This window comes from Paramormyrops kingsleyae, chromosome 1 (assembly GCF_048594095.1).
Source record: "Paramormyrops kingsleyae isolate MSU_618 chromosome 1, PKINGS_0.4, whole genome shotgun sequence".
Classification (NCBI taxonomy): Eukaryota; Metazoa; Chordata; class Actinopteri; order Osteoglossiformes; family Mormyridae; genus Paramormyrops; species Paramormyrops kingsleyae.
The window spans coordinates 58,550,830-58,558,454 of NC_132797.1; the positions used below are offsets into that span (position 1 = coordinate 58,550,830).

General features: G+C 47.0%; 1 long non-coding RNA gene across 1 annotated transcript; it reads left to right on the plus strand.

The window, feature by feature from the left end:
• The first annotated feature begins 340 nt into the window (after positions 1–340).
• Positions 341–6,890, plus strand: LOC140592709 (uncharacterized). The gene is made up of 2 exons (XR_011993139.1): positions 341–641; positions 5,378–6,890. It is a non-coding gene; the product is annotated as an uncharacterized lncRNA (long non-coding RNA).
• The last annotated feature ends 735 nt before the right edge of the window (positions 6,891–7,625 follow it).

Below are 7,625 nucleotides of genomic sequence, written 5' to 3' on the forward strand. Positions count from 1 at the left end.
TTTACACCTCCCTCAACTTGCTCTTTGTAGAGTGTAGTGGAAAATTACCACCAAGCATGATGTCTGATGGTTACTAAGGAAGTTAGGCTGCAAAATAAGGTTGCTATGATAGAAGAAACAGATGCAAGAGACTGGGGAGGGGGTTTTAGACCTTACCCATGTTAAGCTAGACGAGATGAATTTTTATTCCATATATGGTAAATATAAGATGCATGTGCTAGACGAAAAGCTTGTCCTGAGCATAGAATGTGCAAAAGCAGACATGGGTCTTCCGGTTGTGGTTGCAGAGAAGGGTAATTTGTTTGTCAATATAAAATGAAAGCAGCTGCGTCTGCTATTTGGAGAACTTCTCAGAACTGTCTGTGGAGAGTCTCCCCGAGCTCGCATAGAAAGATATCTCAATAAATGAAACCAAGCTAAACCATTGGACTCATCTGTTACTTCCTACCTCCAAATTTCCATAACAGACTTGGGGGCTTGTCCGGGATTCGGTTGCACGGGGACCGCCAGGACCTTCAGAAGGACGCGAGTCCTAGAAGGACGACGAGGTACCCGTCTGGAGTCGAGGACAGAGAATTTTAGCCTGACCCATCGCAGTTCCTGAGGCCTGCGGTCCCCCGTCACTCCGACCGGACTAAAAGGTAGGACAAATTTTGTGGAATAGAAAATTTGTTGCGGTATCTTTCTGAAGGTAAAGGCCTCAAGTTCGACTGGGAGAGTCGTAAAATAACCAAGTTCGACTGGGAGAGTCGTAAAATAACCAAGTTCGACTGGGAGAGTCGTAAAATAACCAAGTTCGACTGGGAGAGTCGTAAAATAACCAGTTTCGACTGAGAGAGTCGTAAAATATCTGTATCACGTCCAGCGAGATGTGAAATGTGTTTTGTCTGCAAACTAGATAAAATAAGATTGTATGAATGTAACGTGCACGGTATGAATGTGTAAGGTTTGTGGTTTGGATGAGTGTGCCGAGTGTGAAATTAGAAACCTGACAAGTTAAGAATATCAAATAAATGAGCTCATAAGTATTATTAAAAAAAAATAATAATAATAAAATAAATAAATAAAAATAAAATAATAATTAAGCAGAAATTAAGGTGTAAAAGGTTCCGTAAACATATAGTTTAACGGAGAGGCTGAGACAAAGACCTCCATGTACTGTAGATTATCCCCACGACTGCTTTGTCCCTATTATCAGAACTGCGCCCCGAATTGAGATTTATGTTACTGGGATGTGCATTTGGGATACATAAATTATACAAATATAATTGTTTTGTGATAAGTCTTTTGTAAAAGTCTGCATTGTTGCAATGAAGAACTTGCTTTGCAAAATAACACAGGCATAGAAGTTTTCTACTGTGTGACGATTTTAATATATATACTGTATATATATTCTTTCCCTGCAAAGAAAACAAGTTTACCTTTTCTCTTTTTCTTTATGCAAAGAAGACTGGCTTGACTAACATATTCTGTGCATGTTTGTTAAGTAACCTATCTTAAAAAAAAAAATAAAAATCAGTACTGAAAGTCTGGTGCGACAAAATGGGAAATAGCAGTAGCAAGTCAAATTGGGCTCCTGATCCGGCTTATGATCCGGAAGGTGAAACAGCATTTGAAAGGGAAATGCGTAAACGTGATAAGGGAAATAAGGGTTTACTACGGGGTAAAACATGTAGGGAAGCAGTAGAGGAAAGAACTGGAAAGGACTTTTCAGAGATGTTTGGAAATGTGGGAAAATGTGGCAAGACAGATCGAAATAGAGGCTGAGAGACGCAAGAATGAGGGAATCATGAAAAAAAATAGGCGAGGAAACAGCAAAGGCAGTCCAAGCACAACAAAGTCTGAATATGTTGTTAAAAGAGAAAGAAGATAGAGGCAAAGGCAGTGCGTCTGTCGTGCGAAAAAATGAAAGCGGAAGACAGCTGCATCTACCCACCCCTCCCTTCAGCGCCGCCAGCTCCCCCTGCTCAGGAAATCCTGCCACCTCCAGCGAGACAGGATCCGCCCCCTGCATACTCGCCAGCGCAAGCCACAAGAGCTGCAGATTCGGCAGAAGATGAAGAAGATACTCCTCCTCGAAGGAGTGAGCGTATTCAACAACGCATGCAACAGCCTCTGACTGAAGAGCAAAGGGCACCTGTTGGAGTGCCAAGACAGTTCCCCTTGGTGGAAATGCCAAACCCCAGAGACGACGGGATGGTACAGGTGCAGAGGAACTGGGATCTAAGTGAACTGAAGGAGGTGGTCAACAGTCTGCCAGACCCAAACCAAGTGGGAGGGGCCCCCACCCCAGTGGGGTGCAGATGGCCCACAATGAAGAGGCGAGGGGACTGAGGGACCAGGAAACGGCCAGTTCCTGTCCCTCACAGAGACATCAAGGGAGGACCCCACGATAACCCTCGAGATTGACAATCATGCTGTTGTCTTCTTAGTGGACACAGGAGCTACCAAGTCCACAGTGAAAGACACAGACCTCCCTGGAGTCCCTAAGTCTGGAAATCATGTGACAGTTGTGGGGTCCTCTGGCCTACCCCACACCTTGTTAGAGACTGTTCCGTTATCCATTGCCACAAGGTCCGGTCCTGTCCATCACGCCTTCCTGTTGAATAACCACTGTCCAGTTAACCTTTTGGGCAGAGACCTACTATGTAAACTGCAATGCAAAATTGATTTGGAAGAGAGGGGAGTCCACCTGACCTCTCCCCCACTTGGATTGTATGTCTCCCAAGAAAGCAAGCCATGCTACACCGCATGGGTCCTCACTGATAACACCATTGGTCGAGACAAGGTGCCACACTCACTTGAACAACCCCCCATCCTCCATTGCACGGCTCTCTATAGTTCACACTGCGACCATGAGATAAGGGAATGGATGATGTTCTTCCTGGAAGAACAGAAACCCCCTGAGACCGTGTTAATGAAGTTTCTGTATGTAAGCGCGTCCATGGCCGGCATGTCTGTCCAGCTCAACCAAGATCAAAGTATATGGATCTTCGATCATCATATGCCCCATGTGTCACTGGGAAAAACTGACGCCCACCAATGGAAAGACCTAGGCCCATGGATCAAAGACTGCGAAGACAGACAAGACTGGATTCCAGTCGAGGATGGCCGAAGTATCACTACTGATGGAACCATTCAAAGACGTACCATCTCCCTCACAGTAGATGTCAGGAGAGAAGCGTTCCTCTCTGAATAACATCGCCAGACCACGAACCTACCAGCCCCACTAACTGAACCTGAGTGGCTGTCTGAGATACCAGAAACCCTATGGGCAAGTGGCAAGAATGACTTTGGGAGAATCTGCACCGCGGCACCACTGCAAGTCCAGCCAAAGTCCAACCACAGACCAGTAAAAGCTCAGTACCCACTCTCACCTGAGGCAGAGAAGGGTATCACCATGGTGCACCAAGAACTGGTACAAAAGGGGGCTCTGAAGGAAATTCCCTACTCCCCCGTTAATTCTCCGATCCTGCCTGTGAGGAAGGCAGATGGCTCCTGGCGGTTTGTACAGGACCTGAGGGGGGTGAATGACGCCATACATCCCCGTGCACCTATTGTTCCTAATCCAGTAACTATCCTATCATCCATACCACCTCAGGCTCAGTGGTTTTCTGTTATTGATCTAGCAAATGCATTTTTCTCTATCCCTGTTCACCCAGACTCACAGTACTGGTTCGCGCACACCTTTAGAGGCAAGCGTTATACGTGGACAGTGATGCCCCAGGGGTACACTGAGTCACCTAGCGTTTATGCTCAAGAATTAGGGAAGAACTTAAAGGGGTTCAAGCCCCCGGGCGGGAGCACACTAATTCAATATGTAGATGACCTGCTGTTGTGTTCCACCACTAGGCAGAGTTGTGAGCAAGATACTAAAGCGCTGTTGCTGTTTCTAGCCCAAAATGGCCATAAAGCCTCAAAGGCAAAACTGCAGTTAGTCAAACAAGAGGTTCAATATCTCGGACATGTCCTCAATCATCTAGGCAGACGCCTAGGTCTAAAACGGGTAGAAGGGATTCGCAAGGCCCCCATCCCAGATACTAAAAGGCAATTGATGAAATGGATGGGAATGGTCGGCTACTGCCGTCCCTGGATCCAGGATTTTGCTGAAAGATCCCAACCTTTACTAGACCTTATGCATGGGGGACAAGGACTTAGACCTAATGACAGACTGGACTGGACGACTAAGGCTGAGACGGCGTTCTCTGACCTTAAACAAGCGCTATGCGATGCGCCCGCTTTAGGAGTACCAAATTTTTCCAAGCCATTTCAATTGTATGTGGATGAACGGCATGGTTTCATGACCGCCGTCCTTGGCCAGATTCATGGTGACAGGTTGCGCCCCATTGCGTATTATTCTAAACGTCTGGACACGGTGGCCAGCTCTCTGCCAGCCTGCCTCAGAGCTGTGGCAGCCACTGCGGAGGCAGTCCTCATGTCTGCAGATTTAGTCCAAATGCATCCCCTTGTGGTGCACACCTCGCATGCTGTGCATGCCCTGATAACGCAGGCTAAAACATCTCACCTTACCACTGCACGTCTGATTCACTACCAAAACATCCTGCTTACTCTCTCCAATGTGACCCTCCAAAGGTGTTCCACAATAAACCCGGCCACACTTCTTCCCACTGAAATGGAAGGTTCCCCTCATGACTGTGTTGAGGTTGCTCAATCCCTCGCTAAGCCTAGATCAGACCTGGGTGAAGACCCATTGCCAAATTCTGGGTTAATTTTTGTGGATGGGTGCTCCCTTAGGCTCCCTGATGGGAGCCCATCTACCTCTTACGCTGTGGTTGCGTCAGAGGGCCAATTGCTGTCTGGAGGTAAGTTACCGTCCACCTGGTCAGCACAGGCTGCAGAGCTGTTCGCCCTAGCCCAGGCCTGCCGCCAGTTCGCAGGTGAGGATGTCACGATATTCACAGATTCCAGGTATGCATTCGGGGTATGCCATGACCATGGAGCCCTCTGGAAACAGAGGGGCTTCCTCACCAGCACAGGTAAACCAATACAGTACCATGAGTTAGTCCGAGACCTCCTTTCTGCCATCCAACTGCCTCACTCCATTGCTGTGGTTAAGTGTAAGGCTCACACGGGGTGCTCTGACCCGGTCAGCATTGGTAACTCCTGGTCCGATTGGTGGGCTAAGAGGGCAGCCTTACACACTGATGCCCCAGTGGCGCTCCTGCCTTCACGGGTATTACATGACACTCACACCCTCCTTGATGTCCAGTCGGGTGTGACAGAGGGGAAGAACACATAGTGGAATGGGGTTAGCTCCATTTGAGGTGCTCACCGGGAGACCAGTGCCGCTCCCATACCCGGGAGGCACGCTCACGTTAGAAACTGTTGATGGCGATTTACTACCCTATGTGTCTAGTTTACAGATTTCCTTGAAGAGGATCCATAGCCAGATCAGGGCTGCTCAGGTCGGACCGGAGCCAAATCAGCCAGAGACCATAGGACCAGGAGAGTGGATCCTGATCAAGGACCTGCGCCGGAAGCATTGCCATCAACCGAGGTGGCGGGGACCATACCAAGTCCTTCTCTCTACACCTAACGCCGTGAAGGTCGACGGTATCTCCTCCTGGGTCCATCAGTCGCACTGCAAGAGATCTTTAGTCCTCCTGAAAGACTATGATTTGGAGACGTAGATTGGGGTATTGGGCCCCAGCTATAAGCATTATTATTGGTTGTGTAATTTTGTGTTCTATCATTGCTTATGTAGGGTATATGTATGATCATGTGAATCTAAAGGAAAGCAGAGATGATATAAAGGGTGTAGGCACAAAAACGTATCATATGCCTCAACTGAATTCGTATTTGCAATTTGCAAATTTCTCGGTGATGCAACAAAACATTTCTGGCCATTGTTTGGTATGCACTTTGATTCCTCACTCAGTGGAACAACCGTTTCCTCCATTGTTGCATTCACTGCAGTGAAAGAGGAACTCACGGCTGTCCGTTTAATGACCACCCAAAATAGATTAGCCCTAGACATACTGCTAGCCAAGGAAGGAGGAGTTTGCGCTATGGTGGGAGACCATTGCTGCACGTACATTCCCCCAAATGACGAGGACAACGGCACTTTGTCACAGGCCATCACCAAAATGCATGAGGTCGCCCATGCGCTGTACAGTCAGGAGTCTCATGATAATGGCATATGGCCATGGCCCCTGAATATGTTTCAGGCATGGTTTGGGAAGTGGACCTTGATTATCCTCTCTGCTCTCCCTATTGTTTTATTGCTTGTCTGTGTGTGCTTATTTGTTCCATGCTGTATACCATGTTGTTCTACTATGGCTCAATTTCATCAACGGGCGTCACATCATCAGATGGTACAGCTTATGCAGGACGTTCCACCGCAGAGGAAGAAGCAACAGACAGCACGTTCTGCTGCCTCCCATGCCCAGCTGGAATGGACTGCTCCTGGGAACCCTTACTCCTCGGACGAGGACGACGTCAGTGTGTGATACAAGAATGATTTTGTATCAAAGGGGGGAATGTAGTGGAAAATTACCACCAAGCATGATGTCTGATGGTTACTAAGGAAGTTAGGCTGCAAAATAAGGTTGCTATGATAGAAGAAACAGATGCAAGAGACTGGGGAGGGGGTTTTAGACCTTACCCATGTTAAGCTAGACGAGATGAATTTTTATTCCATATATGGTAAATATAAGATGCATGTGCTAGACGAAAAGCTTGTCCTGAGCATAGAATGTGCAAAAGCAGACATGGGTCTTCCGGTTGTGGTTGCAGAGAAGGGTCATTTGTTTGTCAATATAAAATGAAAGCAGCTGCGTCTGCTATTTGGAGAACTTCTCAGAACTGTCTGTGGAGAGTCTCCCCGAGCTCGCATAGAAAGATATCTCAATAAATGAAACCAAGCTAAACCATTGGACTCATCTGTTACTTCCTACCTCCAAATTTCCATAACAAGAGTAAGCTGTCCACGAAGGGCTGCCACCTGTAGCAGTGCCCAGGGAGCTGGGGGTTAAGGGTCTGGCTCAAGGACCCTCAGACGTGCTGAGGCTGGGTTTGAACCAGCGGCCTCCAGATTACAGGCACACAGGCTTAGCCCACTGAACCACACGCTGCCCCTAACATGCAAACAATGCAGATAATGCCAAACAGAAAAGGTACAAATACTGTACAAATGGTGCGAGCAAAGTAAACATACTGCAGCAGATTTAAAAAGTACAAATGGATGTAAAATATTGAGGAGCAGAATTCACTAAACGTGAATATTTAAAGATAAGAATAATGATCATTATAACAAGAAAGGATGCTTTCTGACGTATTATGGCTATGGATGGAGAGTGTAACGTCTGGAGAAAGTGTGATTTCGGTCACCAGTTGTCTGACGGCTTCGGGCAGCGATAATCCCCAGCAGCATTTTTAGCACAGCATGGTGGAATAAATATGGCTAAATATGCTCCATTATAGAGGCCACAGAAGTGGACGTCCAGACTAGTACATAATATTGCTAACATCCTCTTCTCTGCTTCTGATATTAGTGCAAGAGAGGTTTCGCAACCAGACCATACACAAGAGACATTAATAATCTAACGTGTTTATGATTCGTAATAGTTGAATTATGGTTGGCAAAAAGTTATCACACGCTAATT